The sequence below is a fragment of the Ictalurus punctatus genome, chromosome 9, assembly GCF_001660625.3.
Source record: "Ictalurus punctatus breed USDA103 chromosome 9, Coco_2.0, whole genome shotgun sequence".
Taxonomy (NCBI): Eukaryota; Metazoa; Chordata; class Actinopteri; order Siluriformes; family Ictaluridae; genus Ictalurus; species Ictalurus punctatus.
Genome location: NC_030424.2, coordinates 29351128 through 29374133, shown reverse-complemented (window position 1 = coordinate 29374133; position 23006 = coordinate 29351128). Strand labels below are relative to the sequence as shown.

Genomic DNA, 23006 nt, shown 5'->3' with positions numbered 1-23006 from the left:
TTCCAAACAAGTTGGGACAGTATGGAAAATGAAAAAAAAGAAGAAAAAAAAAAGAAAAAAAAAGGGGGTCATTTGAAACTTTAATTCACCCTGTACTATATTGAAAACACTAGAAAAAAAAGCCAGATAGGCATTAAATGGAGATTTTTGAGATTTTCTGAGCTAGTATTGATAAAACCTAGCTTAAAGTAAAAAGGGCTCTTCTTAGGTATAACTAAAAGTTAGAATGTGTAAGAGTTTCCTGTTTTTAGCTAGATAATTCCCACTGTTGTTTGAATAAAAAAAAACAACAACCCCAAACTACTACACAGGCAAGCTACCCAAACTACTACATCAGTCCAGTGAGTAATGATGACAATGCATCAGAGGTACAAACTTCATTTTTGCTTTTAGCCCCAAACCTTTTTGGGGCTCAGGGCATCATTAGTTTCAGACCTCATCAAGAGGCAAAAAGATGCTATTTAATTGCACAACTAGCTCCTATATTCCACCACCAAGACGCAAGCCAATTGTGATATGCCACTCAATGAGGAGAGTCTCCTCTTCCTGGGCATTATTTAGAGGCATGCCACCCCATCACTGAGTGCCTTCTCAAGGTCCTACAGGGTTAGAATTGCCCTCCAAGTGCAGCGGCTATCCCTGAACACATGTCACCTGTCAGTCCATCGGTGATTTGATTATGAAAATTTTTGTGGAAAGTACGCAAACGAAGACGTCATCAAACATGAAAATGACAGGCAGCAACTCAATTGGTCAGATGTTGCAGAAAGTCTTTGAAGAATAGTGAGACGTAAAAAGCTGCAACACTGAATGATTACCTCCATAACATTTCAGGTATGTTTCAGAACTCTTCTGCAATACTTCAGTGATTTCCCACCACTTGTAAATGTAAACATTTTGTATACCTTGATGTGTGGTATAATGTCTTATGTTAGGCATATCATTTGATTATGGGGTGTTGGGAAGGGTTCGAGTCTTAGTGTTATATTTTTTTAGGGAGTACCTTGGTAAGTATAGTGTACATGCAGAAAATTTCAGGTTTGAGACTTCTCTAATATTGTTTTTTGATGGGGCAAGAAAGTGCAATTTTAAAAAATGCTCCTCACTTTCAGGTTGAAGATCTCTGGTGGGGTCCAGATATGAAACTGAAATTTTCACAGAAATAAGTCCTGCAGATTTAAAGAACCCTGTGAAAGATCATGCCAATATAGAAGTCAGTGACAAGCATCAGCTACTGTGTGTCAATCATAAGAATAATTACTTTAAAATGTTGTTAATTTTTTATTAGTTGTTATGCTTATATTACATCTGTTCAATTCTCAAAATACATAAATAAAGTAGGCTTTTCCCCAGATTTCTACTAGCCCTAGCTCTGTAACCGGTGGAAACTCAAACTCACAAATCATTTTACAGCAGAATGCTACTATAGAGGACTTTTTCCGGTCATACCTAGTTCCCCACCAGAGATATTCAACCTGAAAGTGAGAGGATTTTTTTATACACTCTCTCACACCATAAAAAAAAGAAGTCTCAAACCTTAAATGTTCTGCATGCACACTATATTTACCTAGGTACCCCCTAAAAATTAAGTCAGACTCAAAACCTTCCCAATGTAAGCTGATCCTAAAATTGGAAATGTGAGCAATCTTAGCATTACAGTTAGACTTAAGTTATAAGTCTATGGAACAAGAATGTGCTAAATGATTATATATGTCTGTGTACCTTGTATTATGCTCTAGAGATCAATTTTGTTCCAAGGAGTCCAGACCATCCTGAGCTGAGATATAATGTTTGATTGGTAATGGTAAAATTAGGCCTTAAGAAAGACAGATAGGCATTAAATGGAGATTTTTTATATTTTCTGAGCTAGTATTGATAAAACCTTGCTGAAAGTAAAAAGGGCTCTTCTTAGGTATAACTAAAAGTTAGAATGTGTAAGAGTTTCCTGGTTTTTGCTCAATAATTCCTACTGTTGTTTGATTAAAAAAACAACAACCCCAAATTACTACACAGGCAGCAACTACATCAGACCAGTTTGTCCTGATGACAATGTCTCAGATGTACAAACGTCAGTTTTGCTGTTAACCCCCAACCTTTTTGGGGTTCAGGGGATCACCAATTTCAGACCTCATCAAGAGGCAAAAAGATGCTATTTTTAATTGCACAACTGGCTCCTATATTCCACCTCGAAGACGCAAGCCATTAGTGATATGCCACTCAATGAGGAAAGTCTCCTCTTCCTGGGCATTATTTAGAGGCCTACCACTCCATCATTCTGTGCCTTCTCCAGGTTCTACAGGGTTAGAATTGCCGTCCATGTGCAGCGGCTATCCCTGAACACATGTCACCGGTCAGTCCATCCACTCTGATTTGATTATGTAAAGTGGAAAAGTACGCAAACAAAGACGTCACCAAACATGAAAATGACAAGCAGCAACTCAATTAGTCAGATGTTGCAGAAAGTCTTTGAAGAACAGTGAGATGTAAAAAGCTGCAACACGAGTGTTTACCTCCGTAACATTTCAGGTATGTTTCAGAACTCTTCTGCAATACTTCAGTGATTTCCAACGACTTGTAAATGTAAATATTTTGTATAGCTTGATGTGTGGAATAATTTCTTATGTTAGGCATATCAGCATTCTTTAGAGCCTGGACATACTGACATTTTTACTCTGGAAGGGTGATTGTGACTTTAAAAACACCAACTATAGCACACAATTTAGTACCAGTACCACTAAGTAAATGATGTTAGATAGTTTAATGTCATGTAATATGTCATGGAACTTTTTTTTTAATGTCATTTACCACTTATACCAGCTCTGTCCCAGTACTGATGAGCCTAAATCCTGACTGAAAGATTTCAGAAATGTTATTCCTGTGCAAGTATGAGTCTAAATGCTGAACTAGAATTTTTATAAGATCCTGGAAATAAAGGGGAGGTTTGATGGATCATAAACAAAGTCAGGTTTTTCAGTTAGTGGTTTAATAACTGCTAGTTTACAGGATTAAGGTACATAATGCATGAGTTGATTATATTTAATAAAGAATTGATTGCTTCTGATACTATCTGTTTGAGGAGGAAATGTGTAGGTAAGGCATCCAGTACAACAGCTGATTTGAAATTACTGAAATTATTTCAATCTGTTGGGCAGAAGTAAAAGATTCTAATCTTTCTACTGACATGACTATATTGTTTTCTCCATAGATAGTTATCAAATTGTCCAACTTTAATACTCAGAATATTCACAATTTGTCATAGAAAAAAAAATCATAAAATCATTGCCACTCCAGACCGTTTACTCTCTTTCCATGCAATTTTGAGTACTACTGATTTATTTTGATGCCATTTAGGTTCTAACTTTTTGAGACATTTGCTTTAAGGTGCGTATGATCGTAATATCATAGTACGCTTTTTTTTTTAGAGAGAATACCTTGATAAGTATAGTGTGCATGCAGAAAATTTCAGGTTTGAGACTTATCTTATTTTGTTGTTTTATGGGTGTGTGAAAGTGCAATTTTTTTTTTTTTTTTACTTTACCTCACTTTCAGGTTGAATATCTCTAGTGGGAAACCAGATATGAAACTGAAATTTTCACAGAAAAAAGAACTGCAGATTTGCCAATCTCATTTGACAGATCATGCCAACATAGACCTCATCGACAAGCATAAACTATTGTATGTCAATCATAAACATAATTACTGTAAAATCCTGTTCATGTCTACTATTTATTATGATTAAAATATGTCTGTTAATTTCTCAAAATAAATAAATAAAGTAGGCTTTTCCCCAGATTTCTACTAGCGATAGCTCTGTAACCAGTGGACACTCAAAACTTTTACATCAGAATGCTACTACTACTAGTATAGAGGACTTATTCTTGTGAAAATTTCCGGTTCATAGCTAGTCCCCCACCAGAGATATTCAACCTGAAAGTGAAAGGAATTCTTTTTTAAATTGCACTCTCTCACAACCATAAAATTTTCAGTCTCAAACCTGAAATGTTCTGCATGCACAATATACTTACCTAGGTACCATCTAAAAAATTAAGACTGAGACTCAAACCCTTCCTAATATACATTTATGCTAATAGTGGAAATTTGAACTGAAGTTCTAAGTCTAAAGAACAAGAATGTACAAAATGTTTATATATGTCCATGTACCTTGTTATATGCTCTAGAGAGCAGTTTTGTCCCAAGGAGTCCAGAGCATCTTCAGCTGAGATATTGAGGTTTCCGTAAACAGCTGTATAGCCAAAATGTATTGTGTTCCATAACACAAAGGTGGCCACCATAGTTAAACCAAGTGAAATAAAATAAGATTTAAAAAATGGTGGTTCTGCAATGCCAATACATAGAGGTAATCACTAAAAAAAGACGAATTTAAAATGGTTGAGCAACCAACTTTACAATTTTGTACCACTTAAGATGAAATGAACCCTGACTAAAACATCCCGTGCCCCTTAAGACCTAGCTAAATTCATGTGCTGCAAAATAGTCTCCTATAGCCAGAGCACTTTCAACAGGCTTCTCAGCGGTGGCTTCACTGAGGAAAGTAAGCCTTTTGATGCTCCTGGGGGTGAGGCCTAACAGTAGCTTTGGCTTTCCAGCTATGCTGCTGAGTCATCACCCATTCACCCTGCTGTAAGGGCTCTAATGCCAGATTGGGGGTCTGCTATCACTGCTTCAGGCACCCAACATATAACATACCAAAACTATGCATCTCTCACTCACACAGATAAAGCTATTAGTAACAATAAAAGAATCATGGAAACTGCAGTTTCTACCAAAACTACCGCAACAAACACGTGACATATCAAAATGCTCAGCTCAATGAGGAGGATTGCATTATGGGTATTCAAGTGATGTTACATGACGTCACGTGCACGTTATCCCCCAAAATTAATTGCATCACAAAACCACCACAACAAATAAATGTGACATATCAAAACACTTGGCTCAATGAGGAGAATTGTGGTTTGGCTATTTAGACTGCCATAAAGCCTATTATATTAAAATCTTGAGTTGAATACAATCATTACAGATACCAATATGTCAAGTTAGTTATGTTCAACACCTACACACATGCACCCCCTGCTGACCAGAATGTGCAGCTGCATGTAGATGTCGAATTTTGCAAGCACCACTCTCATTATTATTATTATTATTATTATTATTATTATTATTATTATTATTATTATTATTATGAGATCCAAATTTTCTAAACGCTTCTCCCAGAGCTTTCAAGCTACATTCACCAAACTCCTCCAGACTCCTCCAGCCTGTTCTGATGCAAGTTGCTGTGACTTTTCTATCTGATTTACTGAATTACGGAATTCCCATTACAGGAGCTCAAATTGGCCAAAATTCCCATTGACTTCCATAATTTTTTTTTGACTGTTATAACTCCTTGAACTTTCAAGTTACTTCCGCCATACTCAGCACTGTCCCTCACGCTGTTCAGACTGACCTGGTTCTATTTTTTCTAACTGATCAGACTTATGGTTTTCCTATAGCAGACAACCAAATATCCCCAAAACTCCCATTCACTTATATACAGACAGAATGTTCTGAGCCTGGTTCAAAATGTTCAAGATGTCAAACTCCAACTATCAAAACTCACATACACCTGCGTGCACACTTCCTGAAGCCGCTCTTCTCTCCCTCTCACTCTGTCAATATACCTGTAACATACCTGTAACCTCTCACTTCATCTATCTCTTGTTGGCTCAAATTTAGCCTATTACCCAAAAACACTTAAAATTCAACATAGAAGCCAATACTCACATCTACCTCTGAGCCCAGTTGGAGATAGAAAAAAAATACACCAGCCGTGAGTGAGAAGAAGCAAGGGTCCAGCTTTATTGTTCCATTCCACCACACGAGATCCACACCGATGAGAATTCTCAGAAGTGATCCCAATACCCTGAGCTTAAGCTCCAGTATTTATACTGTATTTACACACTAAATAACCCATATGTTTCAAGAAGACTATGATCTCACTACCAATAGGGTTAAAAAAGAGCTCATTTACCTTACTCTTATGTTCCAGAAAAGGGATAAGGGATAATTAAAAGGGATGTTTTAATTTACACATAAAATCAGAACCCAGGCATTTCTAATAACCCAGAAAATAAAAACCCAGAGTTTTTAGTTACTCAGAGGATCAGAAACCAGAGTTTTCAGTCACTCAGAGAATCAGAAAATAGAGTTTTCAGTTACCCAGGGCATCAGAAACTTCAGTTTCCAGTTACCCAGGGCATCAGAAACTTCAGTTTTGATTTACCTAGAGAATAGAAAGTGGAGGAGACTAAACAATCTAATGGGACCTTGGTCTTATTGTTATCTCGAGGGGGGGCAGTTTGACCCAGCCACCCTTATAACTGGCTCTCTTCATGGTTCTCTTAAAATTAAGGCCTTCCTTGCGAGACGAGAATCTTCACCATCTGAATCATGAGTAAGTTATATTTTCCTGTATTTCTAGTTTATATTTTATTTTCAGATTTACTCTATATCTCTTATTATATATACTGCTTGAAAAACCGGTTTACTGTACTTCCTACTTCTTAATATCATTATATTACCCTTCTACTGTCCCACATATTTATTTTTTATAAAGAGTATATATATATATATATATATATATATATATATATATATATATATATATATATATATATATATATATATATACAGTGAGGGAAAAAAGTATTTGATCCTGATTTGCTGATTTTGTACGTTTGCCCACTGACAAAGAAATGATCAGTCTATAATTTTAATGGTAGATTTATTTGAACAGTGAGAGACAGAATAACAACAAAAAAATCCAGAAAAACGCATGTCAAAAATTTTATAAATTAATTTGCATTTTAATGATGGAAAAAAGTATTTGACCCCCTCTCAATCAGAAAGATTTCTGGCTCCCAGGTGTCTTTTATACAGGTAACGAGCTGAGATTAGGAGCACACTCTTAAAGGGAGTTCTCCTAATATCAGTTTGTTACCTGTATAAAAAACACCTGTCCACAGAAACAATCAATCAATCAGATTCCAAACTCTCCACCATGGCCAAGACCAAAGAGCTCTCCAAGGATGTCAGGACAAGATTGTAGACCTACACAAGTCTGGAATGGGCTACAAGACCATTGCCAAGCAGCTTGGTGAGAAGGTGACAACAGTTGGTGCGATTATTCGCAAATGGAAGAAGCACAAAAGAACTGTCAATCTCCCTCAGCCTGGGGCTCCATGCAAGATCTCACCTCGTGGAGTTGCATTGATCATGAGAACAGTGAGGAATCAGCCCAGAGCTACATGGGAGGATCTTGTCAATGATCTCAAGGCAGCTGGGACCATAGTCACCAAGAAAACAATTGGTAACACACTACGCCATGAAGGACTGAAATCCTGCAGCGCGCGCAAGGTCCGCTGCTCAAGAAAGCACATATACATGCCCGTCTGAAGTTTGCCAATGAACATCTGAATGATTCAGAGGACAACTGGGTGAAAGTGTTGAGGTCAGATGAGACCAAAATGGAGCTCTTTGGCATCAACTCAACTCGCCGTGTTTGGAGGAGGAGGAATGCTGCCTATGACCCCTGGAACACCATCCCCACCGTCAAACATGGAGGTGGAAACATTATGCTTTGGGGGTGTTTCTCTGCTAAGGGGACAGGACAACTTCACCGCATCAAAGGGACGATGGACGGGGCCATGTACCGTCAAATCTTGGGTGAAAACCTCCTTCCCTCAGACAGGGCATTGAAAATGAGTCGTGGATGGGTATTCCAGCATGACAATGACCCAAAACACACGGCCAAGGCAACAAAGGAGTGGCTCAAGAAGAAGCACATTAAGGTCCTGGAGTGACCTAGGCAGTCTCCAGACCTAAATCCCATAGAAAATCTGTGCAGAGAGCTGAAGGTTCGAGTTGCCAAACGTCAGCCTCGAAACCTTAATGATTTGGAGAAGATCTGCAAAGAGGAGTGGGACAAAATCCCTCCTGAGATGTGTGCAAACCTGGTGGCCAACTACTAGAAATGTCTGACCTCTGTGATTTCCAACAAGGGTTTTTTAACCAAGTACTAAGTCATTTTTAACCAAGTACTAAGGCAGAGGGGTCAAATACTTATTTCCCTCATTAAAATGCAAATTAATTTATAAAATTTTTGACATACGTTTTTCTGGATTTTTTTGTTGTTATTCTGTCTCTCACTGTTCAAATACAACTACCATTAAAATTATAGACTGATCATTTCTTTGTCAGTGGGCAAACGTACAAAATCAGCAGGGGATCAAATACTTTTTTCCCTCACTGTATATATATATATATATATATATATATATATATATATATATATATATATATATATATATATATATATATATATATATAATGAACAGAAAATTGCCACAGATGACATCCATGCAAAAGAATTTAAATAAGAAAAAATATACATGTATACATGTAACATATTTAGTAGTGTAACAGCACCTGAAAAGGTCAACATCCTGAGGTAAATTACAGAAAATGTGAAATAGGTGTGAATTAAGTGAGGTGAAAAGAAATTCTCTTGACATGAAAATGGCAGAGGAAAAAATGATCTACACTGTACCCAGGTGAAGATGCAAACCAACAGGAATCACAAAGCGGAAACTGCTATTTTAAAATAGTTTACGGTGTCTTGGACAAAGTGCTGGACATGTTGAAAAAGCTTTGTGGCAAAATAGGAACAATTTAAAAGCCAGCTTTTATCCATACTGGTCTTTAAACATCCTTTCCCTCATATGCACAACCTTCTTCTTCTGCATTTCTTTGGTTATAATTGAATGACTAGTTTTATTTGTTCTAATTCATGGGTTTGTGTTGGCTGGCTTCCTTTATTTTTCATATTCTTTAATTAATGCCAATGATGGCTTAGTGGTTAAGGCTCTGGATTACTGATCAGAAGGTTGGGGGTCATGGCTAACCCTGTGCTCTGACCCCAACTTCATAACAGTCTGGCATATGCAAATAATGAATTTCACTGTACTGTAATGTATATGTGATAAATAAAGGATTCTATAATATTCTTTGAAAACAAATGGGTTTCACACAATTTTCTTGATAGTACTCTTAGGCTTCATTCACACTGCATGCAACAGTAGCCCAAATCAGATTTACTGACCCATTTTTTTGTTAATCTATGTGAAACTATATGTGGCCTATATTTGACATTAGTCTGAAGAGATCACGGTCCTAAACTGACCCGCATATGCAAAGCAACAGTGTGTCACGTGATGTGTTCAAGCTAGCTGTGAAAGGGGCACATTATACGGCCATGCATCATCGGTTTCTTTAAATTGCTTTTCTTTCTTTCAAAGTTTTTTTTTTCATACAAATCAATTTAACACAATCCCTCAACCCTCACCGACTATTCACCTCACCGGCTAGAATCACGCCCATGCTGACCATTATGAGATGAATCGAAGAATAATACAAAACACATTTGCCCCATTCTGATTTCTTCTGTTTATGTGTATATCTCATACTAATCATACATTACAATACAACATAAAAGAAAGGCAACGTCAGTAAACATACAATACAGTTTTTATTTATTTATTTATCTTGAAGCAAAAAAAGTTATCGAACACCTATCACCCATGTGAAAAATGGTCTGACAATGATTGTCTGAAGAAGTTTGTGAGGGGAAATTATTAATTTTTACTTTGCAATAGTTTTGTGTTCTGTTCATGTACAGAATGTTTGTCTGCTTACAGAAACACAAACATATTTTTCTGTTAAGCCTGTTTGAACTGCCTCAAACTAATCCTTATTGATACATAGAAGTGTATCATGCCCTGAGCTTCATAATATATAGTAGATGTTCAGAACAAGCGCCCTAGAGCGCTCTCAGTATTCTATCCTGCTTTCTTCTAACCTGCATTTTTCTATCCTGTATTCATCCTTCTGTAATAAACCTTTTCACCTGAGAGGACGAGTCTGCGAGTGCTGTCTAATTTCCACGACATGTTCTAAGAGAAGACGACAGAGGAGGCTGAGGAGGCGGAGCCAGCTGGAGAAGCGACCAAAACCATGACCCTTGAGGTGAAAAAATAGAAGCTGTGACTGGATTAGTCTCACATATTGTAATGATATCCTCAGTCTGAAGAGGAATCACAGAGAACTCATCCTGCATTCAAACTAAGCTGACTATTTACAACAGATGACACAACGTTATAGAGAAGGTGGTGTGTTAACTAACTAGTAGAATAGTTTGTAGGAAAAAGCTTATACAAATGATTAAAATTTATTATTGCTATATCCTGATATTATTGGTGTGTGTGTGTGTGTGTGTGTGTGTGTGTGTGTGTGTGTGTGTGTGTGTGTGTGTGTGTTCAGGGAGAACCTCTGGCCAAGAAGGGCAGAGCGAACCCACAGGTCTACATGGACATCAAGATCGGAAATAAACCTGCAGGAAGACTGCGCATGTTACTCCGAGCTGACCTGGTGCCCATGACTGCAGGTACGAGTGTGAACTGAACAGATAACTGAACCTTCACACTTCTGCTGTACTCTTATGTCACATTTACTGTTGTCCTTTTTTGAATATGAAGTTTAAGGTGTAGAAAAAATTAATATGCAAATATGAAAAACATTTTTTTACTCCGAGTTACTTTAAAGAGAAAATTGAAGTTGTTCTGCTTTGAAGAAAGTTACAAATTTAAATTAAAAAGTTGAGGATCCTGGCTTGACCACTGGGTGTCGCTGTCACACTAAATCAAATTCCGAGGATGATCAGCTCTCAGTCTCCTCCTTTTCTCTACTCTTCGCTTGATTTCATGAAATGAGGAAAGTGTTTTATTTTCTAAGTAAACCAGAAGTTAGCTGAAGCTATCAAAATCTAAACAGCCCTCTGATCAATGTTTTCTACAAACTACACCAAAACCAAGGGTAAAACACCTACTTTTTGAGAGGTGGAGCTTTCTGAATGGACAGACAGCAGTGACATTTTTAATATTAATTAAAGACAGGCTCACAGTAAGCTACACTTTTAACTCTTCAGTGTTGATTTATTTGTCATGCTTCATTGCGGTAGAGAACTTCTGTTTGCCTGTGTACACTCGAGAAAGTCTTCGACTTCAAGGGCAGCAGCTTCCAAGGGGTGGGATATATCAGGCAGCAGTCAGTTCTTGCAGTTGATGTGTTGGAAGCAGGAAAAATTGGCATGTATATGGATCTGAGTGAATTTGACATGGCCCAAATTGTGATGGCCAGACAACTGGGTCAGAGAATCTCCAAAACGTCGGGTCTTGTGAGATGTTCCTGGTATGCAGGGGTTAGTACCTACCAAAAGTTGTCCAGGGTAGGACAACCAGTGAACCAGCGACTGGGTCAAGGGCGCTCAAGACTCATTGATGTGTGTGGGGAGCGAAGGCTAGCCTGTCTGGTCTGATATGACTCAAATTGCTGAAAAAGTTAATGCCGCCTATGATAGAAAGGAGTCAGAACACACAGTGTATTGCAGCTGCGTATGGGTCTTCATAGCAGCAGACCAGTCAGAGTGCCCATGCTGATACCTGTCCACTGCAGTAAGCACCTACAATGGGCATGTGAACATCAGAACTGGACCATGGAGCAATAGAAGAAGGTGGCCTGGTCTTATGAATCACATCATGTGGAGGCCGGGTGCGTGTGCATCTCTTACCTGGGGAAGAGATGGCACCAAGATGCACTATAGGAAGAAGGCAAGCCGGCGAGGGCAGTGTGATGTTGGGGGCAATGTTCTTCTGGGAAACCTTGGGTCCTGGCATTATATGGTGTTACTTTGACATGTACCACATACCTAAACATTGTTGCAGATCAAGTACACCCCTTCATGGCAACAGTATTCGCTAACACCAGAGACCTCTTTCAGCAGGATAATGCAAAAGTTCGGCCCATGCCCAAGTCTACCGGCGCGGTCACCCAAGTTCAGCCCACGCCCAAGTCTACTGACCCAGTCGCCCAAGTTCAGCCCACGACCCGACCACCCATGTTCTGCCTAAGCCCGAGTCTGCCGACACGCACAGCCAAGTTCTGCTCACGCCCGAGTCTGCTGACACGCACAGCCAGGTTCTGCTCACGCCCTGAGTCTGCCGACACGCAAAGCCAAGTTCTGCTCATGCCCAGGGTTCACCTGGTGACCTCAGAGCCCCAGCCTGAGATCTACAAGGAGATCTCAACTCCAGAGCTGCAACCTTCCTGTTCAGCTGTGGACGTCGCTCAGCCTCCCTGTTCGGCTGTGGACGTCGCTCAGCCTCCCTGCTCAGCTGTGGACGTCGCTCAGCTTCCCTGCTCAGCTGAGGCCATCGGTCAGCCTTTAATGTTCCATGGCGAACATTGTTCCCCCCTCCTGCTTCGAGGAGAGCTACGCTCCTCTCCCTGGCCTCACGGAGGCCCACGCTCCTCTCCCTGGCCTCATGGAGACCCACGCTCCTCTCCCTGGCCTTACAGGGGATTTCCCTTCGCTTTTCTGCACTCCTGAGTACAGCGCTCTGTTTCCCTGTTCAACCGAGGACATCCCTCTGCTTTCCTGCTCCGCCGAGGACGTCGCTCTGTCTTCATGCTCTGCCGAGGACGTCGCACTGCTTCCCTGCTCCACCGAGGATGTCGCTCTGCTTCCCTGCTCCGCTGAGGACATTGCCTAGCTTCAGTGCTCTGCTGAATACAGCGCTTTGTTTCCCTGCTCCGCCAAGAACACCGTGTAGTGGCTTGGTTGGCTCTGCTTGGGACATTCTGCCCAGGGTGCCGGGGCCGCCTAAAAAAGTTGGATGTCTCGGGGCACTCGGAGTGCCTTGGGGGGGGTTCTGTCATGATTCCACCTTGAAGCAGCGTGCTCTTAGCGTGAATGCGCGAGCACCTGGTTTTCCGATGTTGACAGCAGTGACATTTCAACATGTGCTTTTGTGATTGTTTATGTCATGTCTCCTCCCGTGCTGTCATTGGTTGTCATGTCATGTGTGTCCGGATTACCCTCAGCTGTTAGCAGTTGCGAGGGTAATCATTTCAGCATATATACTGCATGCCTCGCAACATTCAAGGCAGAATATTAGACTAGAATAGAGTAGAGGTGTTTAATGCGTTCCATAGTCATAGTCATAGTCAGTTTCATGTTTAGGCTCGTTAGTTTAGTTTACTGGTTTAGTTTAATTTACTCCGCTACCAGTCCCTTGCTGTATGCCACTTTTCATGTTTTGTTTATTGACCCTGTTTTCCATACCATGACCTTGATCTCAGCCTTGCCCAAGTTAATGCCTGTTTGCCGATCGTCTGACCTTGCATGTTTTAGATTACGTTTTGGATTACGATTTGGATTTGTCTGCCTGTCTTTCTTTAAATAAAACTCTCATTTGAACTGCGATTGCATCCGCCTTATCTTCTGTTCCGTCACGAGACGTGACAGCATCAGAATTTTAATTAATTGATGTAACACTAGATCTAAACACTATAATGCTCAAAATATAATATTTCTCATATTCAGACATAAAACCAACCTTAAACAAAATTAAATATAAGAGATTATACCTCACCCTAAAACTCGAGAAAGTAAAACTACAAACATTTGTAAGGACTTGTATAAATAGATAGGGATCTCCTACATATAGGTTATCAAAACCGAGCAAAATCCTAATTTGTATAAATACTCTTCAAGGACAACTTGGTAAACGTCTACAATCCTTTCCTTTTGAAACTCCAAACTCATTTGATTTAAGAAATTTTGTTTATGGAAAGTAGGCGTTCAAGGACACAGCAGTGTGCATAAGTCATAAAGTCTGAAAGAAAACAAATAGCAGGTCAGTGTATAACATAGGAAGTCTATGAAGGACACTTGGAGGGGAAATGTTTTAATGTTTTTGACATAAATTACATTTCTTTGGATAATTTATTATAATATATGGATAATTTGTTATAATATATGTATGTGTGTATATATATATATATATATATATATATATATATATATATATATATATATATATATATATATATATATATATATATATATAAGATACTCCCGGAAGCCAAAGAATGAATTTCACTGTAATCTCAAAAAATAGAAATACAAAGCCGAATGTTTCATCTATTTTAATCTCACAAACAAAAACTAGTAGTGACAGCTACCTTTACATATTTAATAGTACACAATAACAGCTCAGGCTTACTAGAGACAGTATCACACAGGCCTTGTCAGTACGAGAGGGGACTGGGACTAATCTCGAGTGTAACTTGGTTAGGCATATTTAAAGAAAGCACTCCTGGGCTTTCTTGGTTATAGATCAAGTACACCCCTTCATGGCAACTGTATTCCCTAACAGCAGTGGCCTCTTTCAGCAGGATAATGCACCCTGACACACTGCAGAAATTGTTCAGGAGTGGAATTGAATTGAATTGAAGTTTGAGGAACATGACAAAAGGTGTTGACTTGTCTTCCAAATTCCCCAGATCTTAATCCGATCGAGCATCTGTGGGATGTGCAGGACAAACAAGTCCGATCCATGGAGACCCCACCTCATAACTTACAGGACATAAAGGATCTGCTACTAATGTCTTGATGCCAAATACCACAGCACACCTTCAGAGCGCTTGTGGAGTCCATGCCTCGACAGGTCAGGGCTGTTTTGGCGACACAATATTAAGCAGGTGGTTTTATAGATAAATGAGGCTACTTTGCTACATTGCTACTCACACTGATTAATTGTTTTAGTGAACATGGGTGTAAATGTTTTTTGTAGGCCAAACTGGACAAAAAATTCTCACCAGATTTATAAAAGCTTTGCTAACTTTCTCAGCAGACAAATGAAAAGTGTGTTCATGGCATCTTTAGCCAAGCTCACTGAATGGTGAAAAGGCTTCTCCTAAGTGCGGTGTGAGTCAAATCTTCCAGTAACGCAGCTCAGCTAGTGCAGCTAACTACCATAGAGGCACAAGAACTCTTTCTCCTATTATAGGGTGCTGTTACTTTTGTCCTACTAAAAAGGCTAGCCATATTTGTGTAAGTTATAGATTTGTATGGGATTCGTTTCTTTAAATTATTAATATAAACAGACTGAGTTTCAAAAAATATTTGTTATATTTATGAGTGTGATTGAAGCAAATAATATTAAGTAATCTGTAAACAAAATCACAATAACTGCTAGTTACAGGACTTGAAGCTGAGAAAGTCTCTTTAGACGCACATTTAAACAAACTCCACATTTATTAAAATCATTAAAACATTTGACAGATATTGTAGGAAATTATGTAGATATTTAGAGTAATAAAATATAAAGAATTGATACCTCATCTGACACGTGAAAGCAACTGAAATTCAGAGATAAGGTGAACGGGTTTGTGCAGTCTGTGTGTATATGTAAGGGTAACGTGCAGTGAGGCCCCAGGCACAGTCAGAGTATGTATGCTCAAGCAGCCCAAAGTACAGACACACACACACAGAAATGGGGTTGAATCAGGATTCGTGTATTAACAAAAGAATACAGAACGAAATTTTTACTTTTTAACAACAACGGGTTTCACATAAGATCATAGTTGAGAGCCTTGACGGCACACTGCACTAATTGTGAGCAGCACATCACACTAAACAAATAAATCGTACGGTAAATGGACAACGCTAGCATCAAACAGCTAAGCAACAAAGCTAAAAACACATACCTCTGTAATCCATAGCAACGAAAGGAATTTGACATGTGAAAGCAGCTGAAATTCAGAGATAAGGTGAATAGGTTTGTGCAGTCTGTGTGTATATATGTTGACATATGTAAGGGCAATTGTAGTAGCAAAAGAATACAGAACCAAAGTATTACTTTTTAACAACAACGGGTTTCACATCTTGAAGGAAACATAGTTTTTCTGTTCACTGTCCAGGAGATCTGGGTAGCCTGGGTACACTTGGATGCAGAGGGATACTTGGGTGTCTCTGTACCACAAGACACTATATAACGTGTCTGAGTGGACACATCCATGTATCTCTTCTTTAGAGGAGGCACAGTAAGTCATGTCTGGGTCGTTGCATCCATTCTCCTCTTCTTGAAGGGAGACACTGTAAGGCGTGTTTGAGTAGATGCATCCACATTTCTCCATTTGTTTGAGAAAAGGTCCGGTAAAGTGTGTTTGAATGGAGACCACCATCTTTTTCTTCTTAAAAGGAGGCGTTCTACCTAGAAGAACCAGGATTGAGGGTTTTGGATCTTACATCTAGAAGCAGAAAAACACTTATGTAAAGACATAAAAATAAAAAATGCAAGCCCAAACGCACATAGAGCAGACATGAGAGTCCATAAGTACACCGTACAGGAATAGATAAGGAGGGAAATCACTCATCCATAACTCAGCAGAAAAGAGATGTAAAGGTAATGGCTTCGTTCATACTTGATAAGAGAGGGCCTCAAGAGTAAATAAAGAGTCAGCAAAATGGTAGGGAACATATAGGCCCTTTAGTGCAATTACACAAACAGTGACTTTCGCAGGAGGGAAAAGTAAATTAAGAAAAAGATCATGGGAAAACTACAGCTGCATTACACAAGAAATGCTTTGGTATGAAAGATATCTGTAAATGTGTCTTAGGAGTTAAAAGTGCAGGAGTAGCATCACTCAAACTCTTCTGGTTTTGTATAACGAATTTGTACATTTTTAGTATCTTTGAACACTGGCTTACATTTTTGGCAGAATATAAAAAATAAAAAAAGTACTTTTGGGAAAATTATGTGAATATGGTTGACTTTCAAAGCTAGGACCATAATGCTTTTCTTTAACAGCAGTTATTTGTGACTGTTCTTAAATGTTGGTTCAGTTCTATGAGCCTAACCAATCAGGAGTGAAAGGTTGATGTTTTCAGGAAGATGTGCCATCAGAATTTTAATTAATTTATTATGTAATACTAGATCTAAACACTATAATACTCAAAATATATTTTTTCTCAAATTCAGACATAAAACCAACCTTAAGCACAATTAAATAATAGAGATTGTACCTCACCCTAAAACTCGAGACCAGTAAAACTACAAACATTCGTAAGGCCTTGTATAAATAGATAGGGATCTCCTACATATAGATTATCAAAACCGAACAAAATCCTAATTTGTATAATTACTCTTCAAGGACAACTTTGTACACATCTCCAGTCCTTTCCTTTTGAAGCTCCAAACTCATTTGATTTAAGAAATTTTGTTTATGGAAAGTAGGCATACAAGGACATAGCAGTGCGCAAAAGTCATCAAGTCTGTGAGAAAACAAATAGCAGGTCAGTGTATAACATACTGCAGGAAGTCTCTGAAGGACACTTGGAGGGGAAATGTTTAAATTTTTTTGACATAAATGACATTTCTCTGGGTAATTTCATATTATATATATATATATATATATATATATATATATATATATATATATATATATATATATATATATATATATATATATATATATAAAATATAACATACTCCTGGAAGCCAAAGAAGTCATGGAAACAACACAGATCTCAAAAAATAGAAATCCAAAGCCAAAAGGCCAAGCCAGGAGTCACTCTCAAACCATGTCATACTGTCAGTAGAGAATGTTTGTCACGTTTCGTGACGCAATGGTGATAAGGTAGGATGCAATCGCAGGTTAAACAACAGTTTTATTTAAAGAGAGACAGGCAGACAAATCCAAAACGTGATCCACAAACGTAATCCAGTAACATGCAAAGTTCAGGCAATCAGCAAACAGGCATAAAGGGGCGAGGCAGGAATCAAGGTCACGGTCACGGAAATACAGGGTTGAGGAACAAAACAAGAAACATGAACTATAGCACGGGACTGGTAGCGGAGAAACCAGCGTGAACAAAACTAACGAACCCAAACATGAACCTAAACATGAACCATGAAACATGACATGAACTAAGACTATGGTTATCTATCGTGAGGACTCTAAACTAAGTGACAACTCATTCAATATTCCGCGCCGTGTGCTGGGAGGTGCATGGTATATGTACAAACATAATCAGCCTCGTAATGGCTGACAGCTGAGGGGGATTCAGACACACATGAAACAATAGCCAATGACAGAACGGGGAGGAGACATAACAGAAACATAAACAAATGCACGTGTAGAAATGTCATGATTGTCCACAAGGGAAAAGCAGGTGCTCGCGCACCTCCTTGTGCACACGCGCTCACATGCTCCACAGCGCGCTGCTTAAAGGGAAACTCATGACAGAAACCCCCCAACCCCCCCCCCCCCCCCCCCCCCAAGGACACTCCTCCCGGAGTGCCATGAAACATCCATCTCCATTGGCAGCCCCGGCCCCCTGGGCAGAATGTCCCAAGCAGAGCCTGGAGACCGCATGGCGTTCTTGGCGAAACAAAAAAGCAGAGCGATGTACAGCCTTAGCAGAGCAGGAAAGCAGAGCAACGTCCCCGGTGGAGTAGGGAAGCAGAGCGACGTTCTCAGCTGAACAGGTAGGCAGAGCGACAACCACAGCCGAGCAGACAGGCTTAGTGAAGTCCTCAGCGGAGCATGAAGGCAGAGCGACATCCTCGGTGGAGCAGAAAAGCAGAGCGACGTCCTCGGCTGAACAGGGAAACAGAGCGATGACCCCAGCCGGGTAGAGAGGCTGAGCGGAGTCCTCGGCGGAGCATGAAGGCAGAGCGACGTTCTCGGCGGAGCAGGAAAGCAGAGCAACGTTCTCAGCTGAACAGGGAAGCAGAGCGCTGTACTTAGCGGAGCGACATCCCCGGCTGAACAGGTAGGCAGAGCGACAACCACAGCTGGGCAGACAGGCTGAGCGAAGTCCTCGGCTGAGCATAAAGGCAGAGCGACGTCCTCGGCGGAGCATGAAAGCAGAGCGATGTCCTCGGTGGACCATGAAGGCAGAGCGATGACCACAGCTGGGCAGGCAGGCTGAGCGACGTCCTCGGCAGAGCATGAAAGCAGAGCGACGACCACAGCCGGGCAGGCAGGCTGAGCAACAACCACAGCCAGGCAGATAGGCTGGGCGAAGTCCTTGGCGGAGCATGAAGGCAGAGCGACGACCACAGCAGGGCAGGCGGGCTGAGTGAAGTCCTCGGCGGAGCATGAAGGCAGAGTGACGTCCTCGGCGCAGCAGGAAAGCAGAGCGACGTCCTCAGCTGAACAGGGAAACAGAGCGCTGTACTCAGCAGAGCAGGGAAGCAGGGCGATGTCCTCATCGGAGCATGAAAGTGGAGCGACGTCCCCAGCTGAACTGGATGGCAGAGTGACGTCCTCAGCTGAATAGGAAGGCAGAGCGACGTCCTCGGCTGAGCAGGAAGGCAGAGTGACGTCCTCTGCTGAGCAGGAAGGCAGAGCAACATACACAGCGGAGCCTGCAAGCTGAACTTGGCTGGTGATGTCAGCCGACTGGGATGTTAGCAGAGCTTGGTTGTCCATGTCAACAGACACTTGGTTGTGTATGTCAGCAGACGTGGACGTGAGCAGAGCTTGGTTGTTTGTTTCAGCAGTCTCGGGCATGAGCAGAACTTAGCTATGCGTGTCAGCAGACTCGGGCTTTGGCAGAACTTGAGTGGTCGTGTCGGTAGTCTTGGGCGTGGGCTGAACTTGGGTGACGGGGTCGGTAGACTTGGGCGTGGGCTGAACTTTGGCGACTGGGTCGGTAGACTCGGGCTCGAGCGGAACGTGGTCGGCCGTATCAGTAGACTTGGGTGTGACATCAGGAACTTGAGATTTGACTTGGACTTCAGAGACTGGAGACTTGACTTGGATCTCAGGGACTGGAGACTTGACTTGGACTTGGACCTTAGGGACTTGAGACTTGACTTGGATTTCAGAGACTTGACTTGGACTTCAGAGACTAGAGCCTTGACTTGGACTTGGACCTCAGGGACTTGAGACTTGACTTGGATTTCATAGACTTGATACTTGACTTGGACTTCAGAGACTTGAGACTTGACTTGGACCTCAGGTACTTGGGACATGACTTGGATTTCAGAGACTGGAGACTGGACTTGGACTTCAGGGTTGAGCTCTGGTGCTGGGGCACCCTGTTGACCTCTAGCTGGAGCTCGGCAGGTGAGCCTACCTCGTGGGTCTCAGGTTTGAGCTCTGAGATCGCCAGGTTCACCTCCGGCTGGGGCTCAGGTGCTGAGACCTCCGATGGGCGCTCCAAGGTCACCCTGTTGACCCCGGGCTGGATCTCTGCACGGGCTTACCGGTGGAGTTTCTTATGCTCCCGCCAGCTGCATTGAAGCATTCCTGAGAGCAGTAGAATGCTTCCTGGAGACCCAGTTTTTTTGCAGGTAGGGCATTGTAGCTTGGTCGCCCTCTTGCAGCCCTCAGATATGCATGTCAGTGCCACCTCCTCCAACGTTGGCTGGAACCTGAAGCGGATCGGTGGAGGCTGACCTGTCAATCCCCTCATAATAGAGGTTAAAGGGCAGGTCAGGCTGGGGCTGTCCATTGACTCTCCACCCCAGTAAATCCAGACCATGAAGCTGCCCTGGTTGTGTGAACTCCTCCATAAAAAGTTATGCAAATTGAGTGACATCCTGGAGGGCAGAGGACCCAGTGCTCACCAGCTGCTCCGCCCAGTCACAGGCCGGACCGCAAAACCTGGACACCAAGAACCCGATCCACTGTCTCTTAGTAGGCTTGGGATACGCAAGGCTGCAGAAATATTCCTGGTAGCTGAAGAGGAACTCCAGCGGATAGCTCCCCAATCCGTTGTCTCTGGAGGCAGTTCAACGGCGTACCGCTGAGGGAACTGCACAGACAAGAAATGCGGCCAGTAATACTCCCATTGTAGCGTGATGTCTCCCCTGTCCTCCTGCTGCATCCATGTTATGGCGGAATATTCTGTCACGTTTCGTGACGCAACAGAGATAAGGTAGGATGCAATCGCAGGTTAAACAACAGTTTTATTTAAAGAGAGACAGGCAGACAAATCCAAAACGTGATCCACAAACGTAATCCAGTAACATGCAAAGTTCAAGCGATCGGCAAACAGGCATAAAGGGGCGAGGCAGGAATCAAGGTCATGGTCACGGAAATACAGGGTCGAGGAACAAACCATGAAACATGACATGAACTAAGACTATGGTTATCTATCGTGAGGACTCTAAACTAAGTGACAACTCATTCAATATTCCGTGCCGTGTGCTGGGAGGTGCACGGTATATGTACAAAGATAATAAGCCTCGTAATGGCTGAAGGCTGAGGGCGATTCAAACACACATGAAACAATAGCCAATGACAGAACGGGGAGGAGACATAACAGAGAGAGAGAGTGAGGTTATTTTATTGATTCCCAGGGAACATTTTTGAGGCCTCTGAGAGTTTGCTGAGCATGGCTTGGAAATCTTCATGTTTGTGGGCCATCACTGCACAGTCACCCCCCTTAAGCAACTCCTGAATGATGTTATGGAGTGTCTTTGTTTTTGCTTGTCTGACTGACTGGTCACCACTGGAGAGCAACTGGCCTGTCATACCATCATGGAAAAACCTGATGATGTGAATGAACTTGTGGGGGCAGCCGTATCTCACAGTCTCTATTGACTGTGTCACAGGCCTTGATCAGGTCATTGAAAACAGAATAGAAGATTAAGTTCTGTTCTAGACACTTTTCTTGGACTTGCTTCATGATAAAGATCATGTCCACAGTACTGTGAGCAGGGTGAAATCAACACTGGGCCTCTGGCATGTTGGTTTCTGCAATGTGGATGAGTCTGTTTAAAATAATGCTTAATCTTGCTTGCAATGGAGAGCAGGATCTCCCTGATCCTACAAGGGTATTATTACCCTTGTAATTCTCACAGTCCACTTTGCTGCCTTTGTTCTTGTACAACACTGCAATCAGGGTAAGTCAGCAGGCATCTTTTCCTGTTCCCAGATGCACTGAATTATGTCATTATGCTTAATGGCTTTATATATTTCTGCTGGGATGTTGTCCTTGCCAGGTGCTTTGTCCAAGTTCAACTGTTGTTTTTTTTGTTTGATTTTGTTTTTTCTTTGGTGAACTTGGTGATCATGTGTGGTTGCTTGAGTTCTTCCATGACTGCCTGCTAGGAGAGTTGCTTCAATGCTGACCGATTTACAGTGGAGGGTCTGTTGAGCAGCTGAGCGTTTTCTTAGGCCCTCTTGGTCGTTGATCAAGGCTGAGCAATCTGATGACAGTATGGGTGTAGGTCCTGCCCTTGCTGGTCTATAAATGGGCTTTATTGCTCTGAAGAAAAGTACTCACTGCTGATCACCAGATTACCGTGGAGGGTACCACATGGACACCCTACAGATGGCTGAGGATGTTCTTCCTTGGATAGACTAAAGACTGCAATTTTTAAAAACAGTTTACACTCAAGCCTCAATCATTGAACAGTTGATAACTTTGATATGACAGTTGAGTTTGATACAATAGATTTAAAGTAAAAAATTCTGCTCATACTTGTTACGCCACGGCCAGCAGAGGGCACTGCGGTACGGCCGCTGACTGGTCAAGTGTCTCTTTTGTTTTCGTTCACTTTCCGCTTGGACCCCCCCGACTGCGCACATCGTGCAGTATTATATTTGGTTTACGTTCGTCAAGTCAAGGAAGCGTAACAGTATGTGCTAATGAGTAGCATACTAGCAGTCGCAGCTAAATGTCCAGAGTTTGTATAGTCAGTGGAGGCCTTGCTCCCTGTGTTTGTTTATATGCTAAGTAATAAAGACTTTGACCTGCACCTGCATCCACCTCCAGTCCCGTTCCGTAACAATACTCAGGTTCCCTTTAATACACCTAGCACTGCTTAACTTTCTACTATACAGTTATAGAAAAAAAATATTTCTGATGTCACCTAGTAGTTCTAAATTATTAATTAATTAATCTAATTCCATTGTTCACACAGATACAGGTGCATATGTGTCTTGGTGATTCGAAGTTCCTCGCATTTCTGTTTCAGTTCCTGTTTCCATTCAGGTACGTTGAGGCACCCTCACAGTGTAATGAGATGAACATCCCAAGGCTGATATGTTTATATATAGTGTTTATGTGCCTTGCCTCCACTGTG

General features: G+C 41.4%; 1 protein-coding gene across 6 annotated transcripts in view; it reads left to right on the top strand.

Moving 5' to 3' along the window:
• The first annotated feature begins 2303 nt into the window (after positions 1 to 2303).
• The window catches only part of LOC108270267 (putative C-type lectin domain family 20 member A), a 39582-nt gene continuing 18879 nt past the window's right edge, over positions 2304 to 23006 (top strand). For 4 of the 6 annotated variants that reach the window (XM_053682765.1, XM_053682763.1, XM_053682764.1 and 1 more), the window contains exons 1-4: positions 6105 to 6454; positions 9972 to 10083; positions 10378 to 10501; positions 22845 to 22915. The gene's annotated coding sequence lies outside the window, so the exon portion shown is untranslated. Of the gene's footprint in view, positions 2527 to 6104; positions 6455 to 9971; positions 10224 to 10377; positions 10502 to 22844; positions 22916 to 23006 lie in introns of those variants that run through there. The other 2 variants (XM_053682762.1, XM_053682761.1) reach the window with 2 other exon arrangements.